At 40.9% G+C, this 15389-nt stretch overlaps 1 long non-coding RNA gene across 2 annotated transcripts; it reads left to right on the plus strand.

The window, feature by feature from the left end:
- Positions 1-301: 301 nt before the first annotated feature.
- LOC148184595 (uncharacterized) lies at positions 302-6310 on the plus strand. 2 transcript variants are annotated; one of them, XR_015772296.1, is made up of 5 exons: positions 302-398; positions 1376-2039; positions 2424-2535; positions 5924-5999; positions 6081-6310. It is a non-coding gene; the product is annotated as an uncharacterized LOC148184595 (long non-coding RNA). The 2 variants fall into 2 exon arrangements; XR_015772297.1 differs by lacking the exons at positions 302-398; positions 1376-2039 and adding an exon at positions 2110-2186.
- The last annotated feature ends 9079 nt before the right edge of the window (positions 6311-15389 follow it).

Raw genomic sequence — 15389 nt, forward strand, 5'->3', positions numbered from 1 at the left:
GGGGATTTTTAGCTCTCAAACACTTCTTCCTCAATTCTTAGTGAACAGAGGACTAATAAAGTGATGGATAATAGTTTTGTCAGCAGTGCAGGAACACTGTGAACCGTGGAGGGTAACAATCATCCCGCAGGAGGGGCCGCTCTGAACTGAGAACCATCAGCTTGGGGTACAGGTGAATGAAGTTCAAGTTAAAGCAGTTTGTAGACCTCAGGTGTCTTTAGGTTGGTCAGTCATGTCATGCTAAGTGCCTTACTTGTAAGAATGATCTTTTGGCATATCCCAGATCTCAAGGAGAGGAGTTCTATTGTGAGATTTCTGAGCTGCCTGAGTATTGCAGTCTAGGAACAACAGCTCGACAGATGGAAGCTGCAGGATAAAGTGGCCTCTTCTCTCTGATTGTAGGTATAATATGCAGTTATTTGGGTGTTAATGAAAGTCTCTGCCACTGATAAATAAACTCAGCAGATGGACTCTATCTGTTGGGGGAAAAGCAGTTAAACCAGACACATTGTATATTGTCTTATTTGAAAACTCTAAAAAGACACTTAACTCATAAACTTAAAACCAATGGATAGCTCTGAGCTCCCATGGAAAGCAAATGTCCTTTCTGAAGTATAAATAGCATGGTGAGTCTTCCAGAGTGTGGTTCCATCTGTTTTTGTCTCCTTTCTAACAGGAAACACGTTCATGAAGTCAGATTCTCAGCGTTGGTAAAACACTGAGTTAATAAGAAGATAGTGTTTTTGTAGCTTTGATAGCCTAAGGATATGAGGCAGATAAAGTTTTATTAGGTCCACTGATCCAGATAGAACAAAATAGATCCTGTAAAAAGCCTAATGCTTTTCTGGGTTTTCCTGACTGTCATTTGGCCTTATGTAAGCTTTTAAATCTCCCTACTCTGAGCTATTCAGAATAACCATTGTCAGTGTTGAATAAAAGCTTTAGCCAGCTTCAAAAATTTTTTAAAATCCACTCGGAAATATTCTTATGACACTTCTAATTGCTTCTTTCCTAATGAGGTATGAAAAATCATAATGAATCAGGGCTTGTGGTTTTGTGCTGCCTTGCCAATGCTTTGCTGTGGCTGCCCTGACAAACACCCAGACACTGTGATAGTCCCAGACTGGGGCCTGATCCAGTTGTTCTCAGTAGGGAAATCCATCCATGGGCTGCAGTGCCATTGGGATGAAGGCAATTTGCTTTCTTTTGAACTGGCTCCAGAGCACGTGTGGGGAGTTAACTGAGCCTAAGGGATGATGCATGACCTAATCCAGCTACCATGTGGGTCTCCTGAGAGAGGTGGCTCTTACGTGGAAATGATCTGCAGATTCCACTTTGTCTCAGCATGGCTATAGCATATTTGTCTGTGTCTTAGGTGAAGAAATAGCCTGAACTGTGAGCACAGACAGCTGGCAGATAACTGGGCCTGTATGTGAGTGTCTGAAACTGAACTTTTGAACTCTGAAGCAGCAGCCTGCTGCTTGCTGGCTGCAGTTGGTATTGCTCGTTTGTAAATTCTGATAGTATGCAGGCTAAAATGTAGCGGCTCATCCCAAACCCTCCAGTTAACAACCCAAACTCTGCAATTAATAAGCAGGCCTGAGAAAGAACCAACAGCCAGGAGGCTGATCAGATGTCGTGCTTCTGCCTTGCACTGTGTCCTGGCCCAGGCTGGGAGGAACACAGGCTTTGGTGCTGGAAAGAAGAGGAAGACAGAAAGGTGGCTTCCCAAAAAGAAGTGATCTTGAAAAGAAGGTTACATGAAAAGACAGTGGTGGAGATTCTGGCTGGAGCACAGATCTTGGACATGTGCGTAGATCCTGGAAACCAGTGAGCTGCATGGAGACAAATACTTGTGAGTGTGCAGAGACCCTGGCCAGCTGTGCCCAAGGCTGGTGGCTGCAAACAGCTGCATTGCAAGAACAGAAAGAACTTTCTACCTACCTTGCTCAGGCTAGAAATGATCTTCCTCTGGAGAGAGGCAGCCAGCTCTTAGTGAACCTATAAAGCTTGGAGGAGAGCAAGTGAATGCATATGAGGTAATCAGGCTGGGTAAAAGCTCCTAAATAAACCCCAGTATTCACTGCTGGTTCTTGTTTACTGTTGTGCCAAGGACAGTCTGCTACACTCCATGTGTAGTGGGGAAGAAGTGGTCCCCTCACAGAATGAGGACAGGCACCATTCAGGTTTGGCACTTGTTCCTGTCACTGTAATGATTTTTAGAAATAAATGTGTGCAGTTAATTTTAATGTCTGGGCAATGTGATTGACGGCTCAAAGGGAGCAGCCTCTTCTTTTTCAAATAGTTACCATTGTAATTGGGAAAACCTAGCAAAATATGTGGAATTAATTTTCTGTTATGATGGTTAACAAGGTGTTAATTGGTATAAATGGTGTTCTTTGCAATAAAACCTCTTTTCTCAGAGTAAGTGGGACTGAACCCTCAAAGTTTTTGGAGAGACATTCGGCATGACTCATCTGGCAGGAATTTAAAGTGAGAAGCCAAAGAAGAGAGAAGGCAAGAGAATGTGTTGAGGTAGCTTCTTCCAACCCTTTCAGTTTTTAGGGTAGGATTCTGATTTGCAGAATGTTGAGGATCTTTAGAAGCGCTAAGATGTACCCCCTTATATGAGGGAAAAACCCAACTCTTCAGGTACATAGGCAGTTTTCTTAGCAACCTGGAATTCCTTTACATCACAACACTTAATTATCATTTCCCTATATCTAAGCATGCCAGTAAGGCTGAAAGCAGAGCCCAGCTCAGCTGTATTGCATCTGATCAGAAGACCAGGATTCATTAAGCCACTTAGGTCAGTGGGGGCACTGGGAGCCAGGGAATAACATTGGCAGTTTACTGCTCCCTTGGCTTGGCTTCAGCCCGGTTTGACCTGTCCTTGCCTCTGTGATTCAATGGAATATTTGTTGCAGGTGGCAGCTTTTGCTGGACTCACCTTTTTCAAGCAATTCTTCATCCATAGCTGTGTATTTTGGACAGTAATACAGGCAGGTATTAAGGGCTGATATTGACTGTTGGAATAAAGTTATCAAACACAGCTTTGAGAGCTGCTAATTAGAGTTTACATGCAGATGAAAATCCCTTTTGGATCCTATGCAAGGTTGAATATTGAATCGTAACTTGCTGCTGGCAACCATCCCTCAGGCTCTGGCCTTTGTTGAAGGTCACAGTGAAATAGGTTTGCTGTTGCAGAAGATTAATATTGCCTAAAAATGGCTTGCAGCACATTCATCAGAAGATTTCAAAATCTTTACAGAAGTAGGCTCGCCACATGTTTCCCACCCTCCCTTCTCCACTGAAAAAGGGGGCAGAGATGAACTTCACTGGGTTATGCACATTTCTGCAGTCAGCCAGTGAGAAAACCAGCAAGGTAATCAGAGAATCTTAGATTTTAATGGGGTATTTGCTTCACATATAATTTATTCAACATCACTGTATCGATGGGACGTTCTTTTAGTATCTCCCTTTTACCTCAGTGGTAAAAACTTCATTCCTTGTGCACAAAAAGACATGGTAGATGTCCTTTTCTGTTTCTTTCTTGTTATCCTGATCTTTGACTTTCTAGATAAAAGAATTAAAGAAGCATTAATCCAAAAGGTTTTCAAAGGAATGTTTCTTTTGATGCCTCTCTACAAACTGATAGTGAACAGTGAAAATGAAAAGAAAAATAGAAAAATCTCCAAAGTAGGCAAGCAGTTGGGTGAAGAACATGCACAAAATGTGGCACTTGAAAGAGAAACATCTAGTTGGAGTTTGTTGGGGGAGTACTACATCAATGATCAGTTTATTTCTGATCTTGTTTATCACTTTCATTAGCAACCTTGGCATAAAAAATAGATTGTGCTAATGAAATTTCCTGATGACACTCCACTGGGAGACAAGTCAGAACTCCAGCCCATCTTAGTGGTGTAATTTAAAACTCACCTGCCCTTTCTTAATACATATTTGTATCTGTGCTTTTTAAAAATGAATTTCAGTGAGGGAAAAAATGCTCTCTGTGTACCTCTATTTTTTTCCCCCTGGACATATTAAAGGTTTAGTTTGGCCCAACTACTTGAAAAAATTACAATTTTTTAAGGTGTCTGTCAAGCTGGAATTCATTAATTTCTCCTGCCAAAACCCAAATGAATAATGTAACTTGACGCAAGAGCTCTGAGTGAGGGTTACAGATAATTATTCGTTCTCAAGACTTTGGCTATGAATCATTTCTGCTGTGCAGTCCATCTGCTTATGTAGCACCACCAGCTTCATATTTTTTTGTTTCTGATGTAAATAATTTTCAATGATGCAAAATGTGAGAGGGAAGATGTTTGTGTTGAACACAGGTAGCTATGACCAAAAGACATGAAAGCCTTTAAAACAAGAGTTATCGGGGCATCTAAGTGGCAATTAGAATCCTTTAAAAATTCATTCAGATTTAGTGAAACATTGCTGACAGTCATTCATAAAAGTAATTGCCCTGTGCACATGAAAAATTTAAATGTGGTAATTTAGTAATGAATCTGAGCTGTCAGAAGGCATTTTATGAGTAATCAGACATTCCTGAAGGCACAGCAGTGACTGAAGAAAATTGGAAAAATAACTTTGTGGAGGCAAGATTATCTAAAATAAGTGTTTTTTCTGGAAGCAAACAAAGAAACCTATGATTTTTAGAAATGTAGTGCACTGTAAGTCGATAAGGGTAACCACTGGAAGCAAAGAAAGAATCAATTGTGGAGTTATGTTGGTTCAGATTAGTCATTTCAAGTAGCAGTCTTTGAGAAGTGGATACTTCTAGTTTCCCAGATACTCCCCGTGCAGATGCATTATCCAGCCCCCAGGAAGGGGAAGCAGGAACTCTCCATTACAGCTTGCAAATCACTTTGTCAATTTTGAAAGAGAAAGCTCAGTTCTCCTTTCATTCTACTTGGATGAAACTGCTGACTGTACTGCATTTAAATTCTGTTTCCTCTAGAATAAGGGAGGGTATAGCTGGCTGTGTGTTTTTGCAGAGCACATTAGGGACATTTTGGAAGTTTAGTTGGATCTGCTGATGCATAAGGAATATAAACCCGTGCCTTTGGACGTGGTAACAGTTCACTGCCGCTCCGGGCAGGTGTTAATGGCCTGAAAATGGACAAGAGCACCTTTAAATCTCTTGCATCCAGTGTCTCTAAATCGCTCTGGGTAGCAGATCTCATGGTGCTTGTCTTGGTTGTGTTACTGCTGTTGTTTTTGATCTTGTCTAGGTATTTCTGGGGGATTTTGAGGTTGTAAGACTGGGAAGAAAACTTCCAAAGATCAAATCCAGTTGGGATTGCTGCACTTCAAATATCCCTTTGTCAGAATTGATTTGCCAACTGATCAGAAACACTCCTGTGTTCTAGTTCATAGAGTGATTGTTTAAAAATGCTGATCTCAGATGCTATTCCAAGTATTGAAATAAATACCATTAGATGTCAATTCTGCTTTATGTTGTTTATGCATCTGGTGTTCCTTTTCCTAAGTTCTGCTGTTTACTGAGTTTATTGAATGCTAAGTGGGGCCAGCTCCACTCATATTTCTGGTCTCCTTTAATTTATGATATAACAAAAGCAAGTTTTCAGACAAAACAAAATTTGGGTTTTTTGCAGAACAGAAAATAAAACTTATTTCTGTCAAAGTACGGATTTTTTAAATCACAGCCTGTTTGTGGCCTCTCTATTTACTACAAAGGTTAAATATGGGCTTAGATCAACATGACAGTTTCTTTTTAGTGCTGTGAGAATGAATGTAAAATCTTTTGGAAAATTTCTACCATAAAAAATCATTAGACATAATTAGCAAAATAATATCTCCCATGAGAAATGATAAGATAAAATACATAATTTGGCAAGAAGTAGCTCACTCTGGTGTTAAAGTTTTTCAATACTGTCTCCTTTTCCCATAGGAAGGAGCTGTGATATCAAGTCTGTTCTTATTCTGCACTCTGGAATGGGGCTCTTCTCTCTCATCCTGGCTCTCTGGTGAGTCTCCCCACCCCAGGCAAGAAAATGAGGATGGTGCTGAAAGAAAGCACCTTGAAGATAATTCCCTTTCATCTACAGCTGCAGTGTTTGGCCGTTCTAAGGTTTGCAGAGCTGTAAAACATATGATAATCCCAAGGGTGGGGGAGAAACTGAAGGACATCTCTTGAGTTTGAAGAAGAACTGAGGACAAAGAACAGTGAAACACAGATTATTTATAGAGGATGCTTGCCAAATCAAAGCCCAAGCTTTAATTACATCCTTATACACTGTAGCCATGTTTAATAAAGGCTAAAATGCAGTATTATTTATCTGTTTGACTTGTTAGCATTTTGCCTTTTTTGTGCAAAACCTGGGACATGTTAATGTGATCAGCTAGGAGTAAGAGGATGGTTTTGAGGCTGAAAATCACTCAAGGACATGTTCTCATTTAACAGTGCCCTTTTAAATCTGTTGTGGTTCTGTCTGCTTGTGAGGCATTCTCTGATGGTCACAGACTGTTTTGTGTTCTGTGACTGCCATGGTCAGACAGGAAGGCTTGGTATTTAAAGGGAGTAGGGAGTGGGCAGAAGCTCTTTGGGCCGTATGGGAATTGAGAGGTTGCTCTTGGTGTATTTGTTGTGCTTGGGGTTTGATTCCTGTCCATTTAGGCAGAATGATCAACACCAGCACTTTACCAATCCAGTTGAACCTCATAACTAATCTTGCACTTCAACAGAGACTCCAGGGAAGTCATCCTGGGCTTGAATTCCTGTTTCTTTTAGATAGTCTTTATCTAGGTCAGGGTCAAGTTCTTGCTCAGAGCACTACACTTCCCTGTCATTGCTGTTGGATTGACAGAGACAGTTTTCAGTTTCTAGCCCTCAAATGCTGCAAAACAGTGGTGCCCTTCAGGGTTTCTCTAAGGTCTGTCAGGAGCCTCTGGTCCTGCTTTCAGCCCCTGTACAGGAAGTTTAATAGGCAAGTTCTTGCTATAGACTTAGGTCTTTCTTTTTTTTCACTCCTTTCTGTCAATACTGTAGTGCTTCAATGGGTTTCTCTTTGACCTCATGTCTCATCTCCACCCCTGCTATTCAATTTGGCCATTTGAAATCCTGTGCCAGTTGGTGCCTTGCTGTGCTGAGAGTGACTTGTGGCTCCTTGGATGGCAGCACTCACATCTGTGCTTATGGAACAAACAGCTGGTGCAGGTGTTCAGGTGAGGAGGATGGGATGAGAGCCATCCATTGTTGTCCTCCCTTGGACGCTGGTGGCTAAATAGGGACCAAAGGGAGTCACAGAGCCCTGAAATCATAGAACCCTCCCCAGCAGGGGGTCCAGTCAATGTCTGAAGTTGAATGGTCTGCAAATTCCCTTTCTTTTCTATGTTAGCTGATTGCAGCATGTTTTAGAGCAGAAGGATGCACTTTCTGTCCCATGGCTGTTTGTTCTTTAGTCACTGTCAATTGGGAAGTTGGCCGGGCATTGACAAGAGTGCTGCTTTCCTACAGCTCACCAAGGTCTGTACCTTGGTTTTTGGGAGCAAATAGTTAATGCAGTTTTCAAACTCAGTTAGGAATTACAGCCTTTTTTCTACAATGAGGGCCAAATGAATGCTGTTCAAAATTGGAGCTGCTTTGTGTTGCTTTCCTCAGAGAAATGCATCTGCTCTGGGTTAGGGTTTTTTCCGGCATTGGCACATTTGTTTGTGTTGCACAGGGAACTGGGAATGTTGTGAAGCTAAATCTTCCCTACCAAGCAGCAGCTCTGGCTCAGCTTTGGTGGTTATTTAAAATCTCAGAAGAGAATCATCAGCTGCTCCAATTGTACATTCAAACACACAAGGTGATATGCTAATTGGGCTTTCATTAGTGCCTGGTTGACGTCACCAACAGAGTAGAAAGGGGCTAAGCAGACGAAGTACTTTTCCACTCTTGAGCTGGTACTGATGCAGCTATGTACTATAGCTTCTTCTTCTTTTTTTTTTTTTTTTTTTTTTAATTTGGAGAGTTCTAATTTTCTGTGTGACTGCATCTGTGCACTGTAGCATTCAAATATTGCTCTGGTGTATTACAGTCAGAGCTGAGCTTTTGATGAAAAAGGGAACAGAGGCTGTGAAATTCCTTTTTTTTTCTTTAGTGTTATTACTGTCTAGGGTAGATTCAATTAGGTTAGACAAGTAAAATTTCATGATTTGACTCATCACTGCTGTTCACGTATGAGTTCATATCTGCATAGTTAGGCAGTTTTTGTCCTCTGAGGAACACAGATACCGTGGATAATAAACAGCTGCATGTCATTTAATGAGCAAGTGAGAGGCACAGCCCTGCTTTTCCAGGAGGGTGTCCACCATGGGAGCTCAAGCAGAAATTGTAGCTGAATTTAAACAGAATCTGTTCTTTTTTTCAGAGCTGCCAGTAGAAACCTTTGCAAGTTGAGAAGCTTTTACATAGCAAGCAGCTTTAGCAATAGAATACATGATGGATTTATATTCACATTGTGGGGTATGGTACTGCATCAGAAGTCTATCAGAAGGGCTGTGTTCCTATTTTCACCTCCAGAGGTGAATTGCTTCATCTCTTTGTGGCTCTGCTACCCCATCACCTGTGCAAAAAGGACAGTATCTGTATCTCTGTAAAATGATTTGCTGTGACAAGTCTAAGATGAGCTAAGTCTGCATCTTCCAGAATTAAAAAATTGCATTTCAGTCATGATAACTACTACATGTAGCTTAAGGAGGAGTAGATTTGCTTGATAGGAAACCATTTTTACTGAGCTCTAAATGAAATAAGTTGATATTATTAAATGTAATCAAATACAGTTGCTATTGAAAATGTATGCTTGTGAGCTGGAGAAATATTTTTGTCTTGTAATATATTAACTCAAATGTAATAAAAAGGATAAGGACAGAAAGGAACTCTGATGTTGGAAAGGCCATAGCAATACCATTAGGATTGTTTCCTCTTTAGACCAGAAATTGAGAGTGCAGAACTATTTATTGCTTTAACTTCAGCAAAAAAATAGTGACAGCAGGGATCTTGTTAAACTGGGCCACATATTTCAGTGACTAGAAACCTATTGTAATCACAATTACAGAGATGTGATCTTAGGCTTTGGTCCATATGTCTGTCTTAAAGAGGGTTATTAATGCTGTTGGTTTTCATCCAGCTTGCAGACAAAATTAACTAAATATTTTCTTTTTGCTTCTGTCATTAGCTGGGGTGCATAGACAAAATAGCTGGGGCTGTCTTGCTCCTTAGTTCAATTATTAGACCTCTACTGTTTCTCAAGTATAAAAAAAATCTGACAACAGAAGATGAAGAATTATTCCAAAGCCTGTCAGTGAGATGAACAAATGAAATCCATCATGAATTTAAATGCAGCCGTGTATTATAACCTCCTGCTTTTCACTGGGTCTTTTTCCTATGTAAATAGTATATTTTTTTGAAATGTGTGGGCAAGGGCAAATTCAAGGACTTGCTGAATTCTTTGTCATGAGCTCCTATTATAGTTAATTTACTTCTCATCCATCTTGCTGGGGAAGAGCTAGGTAAGGTCTTTATTGAGGAAACATGCACAGTGGGAGGGCAATTTATAACTCCTTCCACTCTTCCAAGCAGAGCCACATCCCTGGGTAATGAGCACAGGAAGCAAACCCAGTGGCTGTCGTGGTTGTGCTCAGTAGTAGCAGCAGAGAATTCTCTTGCAGGTGCTGTGTTTGCTCCATTTCTGCCCAGGAGCTCTTCATGAATTGCTTCGTGATTGCTGTCACCGGGGTACTCAGGGTCTCAGGAGAGGTGACTGTTCTTTGGGGGGTTGTAGTTTCAGTGTCTGTGAAGGTAAACACCGGTCTGTAGCTGAAATGTGAATAGAAAGAGATACACAGGAAATAACTCGAGCCAGTAGTGATGTGTTTTAATCTTTATAAATGGAATTCTTCCCAGGAGAAGCAAAAATCGCTGTTAATGAAGATGGTCTTCCTTTAATAATCTCTTCTCATAAGAACACTGGCTATTAAAAGGGAATGGCTGTTTGTGAGCCAGAAGTGGTTTGTTTGCCCACCAGATGGAGCTGAGAAATTCTCTCCAGGCCGGCCGGGAGCTAGTGAGTACTCCAGGCTTTGCTACCCTGGGGTCCGCGGTGTGGTTAATGCCAGGCTTTACTGCCCGCTGTGTGACCCTCCCTGCTCGGGGCGAGAGCAGCCAGGCTGGGCTCTCCCAGCAGCTGCTGCAGGGACACGCAGGCTCTGCTCTGCTGTAATCCGGCCGTGTTTCCCTGTCACTTCATGCTGGTTCTTTCCTCACAGTGCTGGTATTAGCTGTACAATTTGCTGGGGGATAGGCGTGGGAGGTTCGCTCAGTACGGCAGAGGTGTTGTGTCAAGGATGCCGGAGGTTTATGGTGGTTCTTTGAGATGTGCCATGACACATCTTTGAGATGTGTCACCTCTGAGGTGCAGCAAACCTGACTGGTTGTCTTTTTGATGGGAGCTAAAGGCCTTTCCCCCCACCAACAAGATGAGCACTACCTTTTTCTTTCTCAAATGAATGTGCTACTAATGGTTTATACCATTAATATTAGGATTAGTAACTGTGTCAGTCCTTGTGTCCTCTTCTGGCTGAGTACTCCTGAAAGCTGACATCCAGGTGTGAAGTCACGTAAAGAGGAGTTCATTTAAAATAAGATTAAATAATTGTGGAGAAGGAGGGCAAAGGTAGTTACACCAAGCAGCCAGGTACTTAACTTCTTTAGCTCTTTTCTGCTTTAAAACCTACTGTGCATTTACATAGTTTGTCGTAATAATTTTATTTTTGTTTTTGGATGGTGGTGTTGTGATTGTTGGTTACATGAGATGTTTATTACGATTAAGCTTTTAAAGTGTTCAAAGTGTTGAAGGGTTAAAATGGAGTGGAGAGAAAGGTTTAATTGAAAAAAAACCCTGTTATTCTAATTAAAATTACTTGTCAACATATTTTTGATGAATCTGCTTATTAGTGAAAAAATAATATAAATTACTTAAACTACAGATGAGGAAACATAACAAGGAAGAAAGCAGCCTATGTGCTGTTTTATAGGAAATTTCATTGAGTATATCCTGAGTGGAATAACAGAAGGACTTAATTCACTTATTCTTGAGGTAAATTAAAGCAGTTTAATTGAATTCTGTCTCCTAAAAATCCTACTTTGGACTCCTGGAGTAGATGGCTTATTCAGTGATTATGTTCTAGATGCAATTTTTTTCCTTCTTTCAATAAAGATATTTGCAATTTTTTTCCTTCTTTCAATAAAGATATTTGCCTCTAGCAGGACGACCTGAGCATTTTTATGTGCAATCAGAAAGATGGCTTAATTAGCCATGGCAGAGGTTGAGTGGGATAAATCACATGGCTGGATGATGCTGTGCAGGTGCAGGAGGTGGAGGCTTTGGGAGCCACAGTGTGGTGGGAGCTGGGCCAGCAGGAAGTTTCAGGGTAAACAAGAAAGGTCATCTTGTGTTCTCTAGAGCTGGCCGGCAAATCAGCACAAAGCTTCTGTCTGAACAACAAGCTGGTATCAGGGACAACCAGTTAATGTTTTTGAAGGTTTTTTTGATTTTTCTCCTTTGATTTAATTTAAAAAAAAAATAGCAATGAGGAGGCAGGTGCTACAGCCATCCTTGGTGAGAATGGGTAACAGCTCAGGTGAAAATAGGTGGATAAATTGGGGAAGTTAGAGCTGAGAGAAGAATGTCTGACTCAGTTAAAATCCATCAAGGGTTGCTTCTTCATGCTGGTGCAGGATTGATGATGTTCCAGAGAGGGTCAGCATTTGGAATAGCATTGAAAATGGAAGCAGTGGGGTGAGGGGACAAGCAGACATCTTCAGTTTTTAGAAGAAAAGTGGGATGAAAAGTTTAAAACAAACCACCTTGAATACGATGAGGTGTAAATACAACCAAGTGTATTTAACTACCACAACAATCTCAATTTCCTTCCACATTAGAATAGCCGACAATGTCAATAAGGAAGTGGCAACCTGCATTTTCTCTGCAGGAGAGCTTCTTGATACTATTTAGAATAGTTTTTGCTTTTCCTAAGCAAAATCAAGACGCATAATGAGAGAAGTCTTGTGGGAAGAGGCTCTAAGAGCAGTTCTGTGTGAGTTTCTGTGAAATGGGGAGGATGCAGTGTGTGGGATTCCTTGGGAGGGTGTGGTGTGTCTGGTGCCTGTCAGTTCACAGAGCAGTGATTTTGTGAGGAACTAGAAAATGTGTACTGCATTTCTAGGTCATGCACAGCTGGAAAGGCTGCAAGCACTTGGATGAAAGGATTAACAGTCAAAAGAATCCTGACAATTAGAAGAATTAATTTGAATTAAGTGGGATTCAGTTCAAGGACAGGCACAGAATCCTGTGACGAGGTATAAATTATGTGTGAGATGAGCAGATGAATGAAGAGCCAGGGGAGTCTCTCAAGGAAGGATGAGGGGTTATGGTGAATGACAAACTGCACAGCAGCTGAGGACATCACAGTGGTGCAAGGCAACCTAAACAAGGTGCAACGCAACCTAAACAAGAACAGAGCCTGCAAAACTCCAGAAACAGCCTTGCAGCTGTGATTGGCACTGGTACAGCCGCAACATTCCAGACCCCACATGGAGGTGTGGAGTGAGTGGAGATCAGAGATCTGGAGAACACAGGCAGTGAGGAAAGGGCTGGAAGAATGAATACGTTTAATCTAGAGATAAGATAGCTGCAGAGCTGTGAGAGTTCATAAAATAAAATAAAATAAAATGGCTGCCTCAGAGAAGTGTGGAACACTAGTGGGCTTAAACTCCACTGGAGGAATATTAATGGGAAAAGCTTTCTATCAGCAGGGCTGTATAAACTACTGACATAGAGATTTTTTTATGGACAGGGTAAATAAATTTCTGAGAAAAAAAATACGGGTACTATTGCTATTGGAATGGGACTGAGAACGGGTAAAACTGCCCTTGATGCTTTTCCTAAACTTATTTCCTTTAGGTGTCCAAAAAAAGAGCCACAGGCACCTGTCTGTGCACCATAGGCACGTGAAAATATCCAGTTCTTGTGTTTTGTTTTGGTCAAAAAAGCAGTAGCAACCAGAAAAGGGGAAGCTCCTGCAGTCCCTAAGCTAGTGGGAGACATTCAGCCCCCCTGTGAAACTTATTTTAGTAAAGGGGCAATGAGAAAAACAAGAGAATGAGATTTTTCTCCTGCTGATAGTTGGCCTATGCAAGCACCAAGTGATTCTGCTAGTCTTTTGCTGCTCTAGTCATGGTGGTTGGTTGTTTCTTTAAAAGAGGATCTTAAATCCAGGTGCTTCTTTGCAGGGTCAACTCCAAAATTCTGCAGGGCACTGTACATGGCATGTGACAGAGCAAGCCAAAAACAAACGTCCAACATGCAAGTTGTGATACTTCGAGTTAAAACATGCCCCTGTGCTGTATTTCTAGATCTTGGAAAGGTAGGATCTTCTGTTTGAAATCACAGAAATCCCAAACCGACCTAAATTCACTGTTCTTTTTGACAATACAAGGTATTCAGTAGTTATGCAATAGAGATCACCTTGATTGTAATTACATGAATCAAAATTAGACTAATCAAATAGTTCCTTATGATCCTTGTGGGTAAGATGCTAACAATCACAAAGCTCTAACAAATGTAAATAGTAATTTAAGTGATTATAATGACATATTCCAGTGTGACTAGACCTTTTCACAGATGATACAGTATACTTTGTTTCTGTGTTCAGAGAGTTTAATCAACTCTGAGAGAGTAGTTGAGTGACAGCCCTGTGTATTGTTGCACTCTACCAGTACCTTGTTATCCTGTTTGCTTTGGAAAGTAATGTGTCTTTTCTTTTTTTTTTTTTTTTTCCTTTGGAAAATGAGGTACAAACAGTAGAAATGGAAGTTGAGTATATTTAATAATTGGAGTAGTCTGTGTGAAAGCTGTGGAAGACAGTTTTTTCCTCCTGGTTTGTGGGCAGTATCATTCTGCTTTGCTTTTTCTATATCCTCTGTCTGAAGAGGGAGAGAAGAGATGTATGGATATCTCAGGTAGATGGTCTGGTAAAACAGAGTATGATTTCCATTTAAAAGATCTGACTAAAGATGCTTCTTAAGATGGGGCCATCATCTTGGATTAGTCTTTTGTATTTTACAGTGGCTTGCTAGAGGAAGCAACCCTTGTGCTATGCCAGGTAAGGAAAATCATGGTGGACGTTTTGTTTTAATCTACTGTATGAGTTTATGAAAACTCATTACTCCAGTGCTAAAAATATTGCCTAGTAGCCCTTCTAAATGTAACCAAATCGCTCTTTTTCTGATACTAATCTTCTTCTTCTGATACTAGTCCATCAGTCTAAAGAATTACATTGTTTTTGATGATGGTGGGAAAGAGTATGGAAGCAGAAGATGTTTTGTTTTGAAGGGTGACTCTGTAATTACAGAGTGAAGCTGTAAGTTACAAAAATCAAAGAGATGAGGAGAGATTCCATATTTGGTTCCCACTAGAACAGTTTGTAGATTGTGAGTATTTCTCTGGTGATGGAGGATGTACTGTACTGTAAGACATGATTTTCTTGCAGTATTTCAGGAAATTGGCTTCTGGCATGGTAAGTCAATGGGAGTTGTACCACAGACTTTATCAGAGTGCTACTTATGGCCAGGATATGAAAGGTATGCAAGCGATGGGGAAAGGCGCAGCATGGAAGTACGAAAAAACTCTACCACGTTTTATGAACCCCAAACTGCCATTTTTAGTTTGCTCTCAGCTACTCCTGCATGCACCCACAGTTTTCTGTGCTATGTTGAATGTCCATATGACACAAATGGCACACTGTCAGGAAACACAGAGCTGTCTTTATAACATACTATTTGCTAGAACTACGATGTCTCCCTCGCAAGGGAGTGAGAAGCAGAACTATCTTTCTATACATTTTGATGGGTCTTTCTTTTTATTTAAACTGTTCTATCAGAGTGAGATAAAAGAGCTGCTAATTGCACGTGTGTTCAAGTGCGGCTTGGAAATATTAAATAAACTGGACTATTTCAAATGAAATGCAGCAAAGGATTTGAAATTTAAATTGAAACGTGGAAAGAATGTGATGGGGTCTATTCCAAAAGGAATGGCTTAAATGAGGAAGTGGTTAGAAGCTGGGATTGAAGCTCTGGAGAGCTGGGTTTGGATCCTGGCTCTGCTGCACATTGGCTGTGTGGCAAATCACTTCCTAACTCGCTCATGGATTTCACCCTTCATTCTGACTTTGTGCTCCTTGGTGTAGGCACCAAGTCCCAGTGCAAGGGTTTTGGTGTGGGGCACAGTGGAGCCTCTTCTCATCTGAGGCCTCTGAATGCACAGATAGTTTGGAGGATGAATGATGACAATAATAAATGTGTCTGAAATTCA

The sequence above is a fragment of the Pseudopodoces humilis genome, chromosome 3, assembly GCF_049639895.1.
Source record: "Pseudopodoces humilis isolate 2021_Gansu_Grassland_sample_001 chromosome 3, ASM4963989v1, whole genome shotgun sequence".
Lineage (NCBI taxonomy): Eukaryota > Metazoa > Chordata > Aves > Passeriformes > Paridae > Pseudopodoces > Pseudopodoces humilis.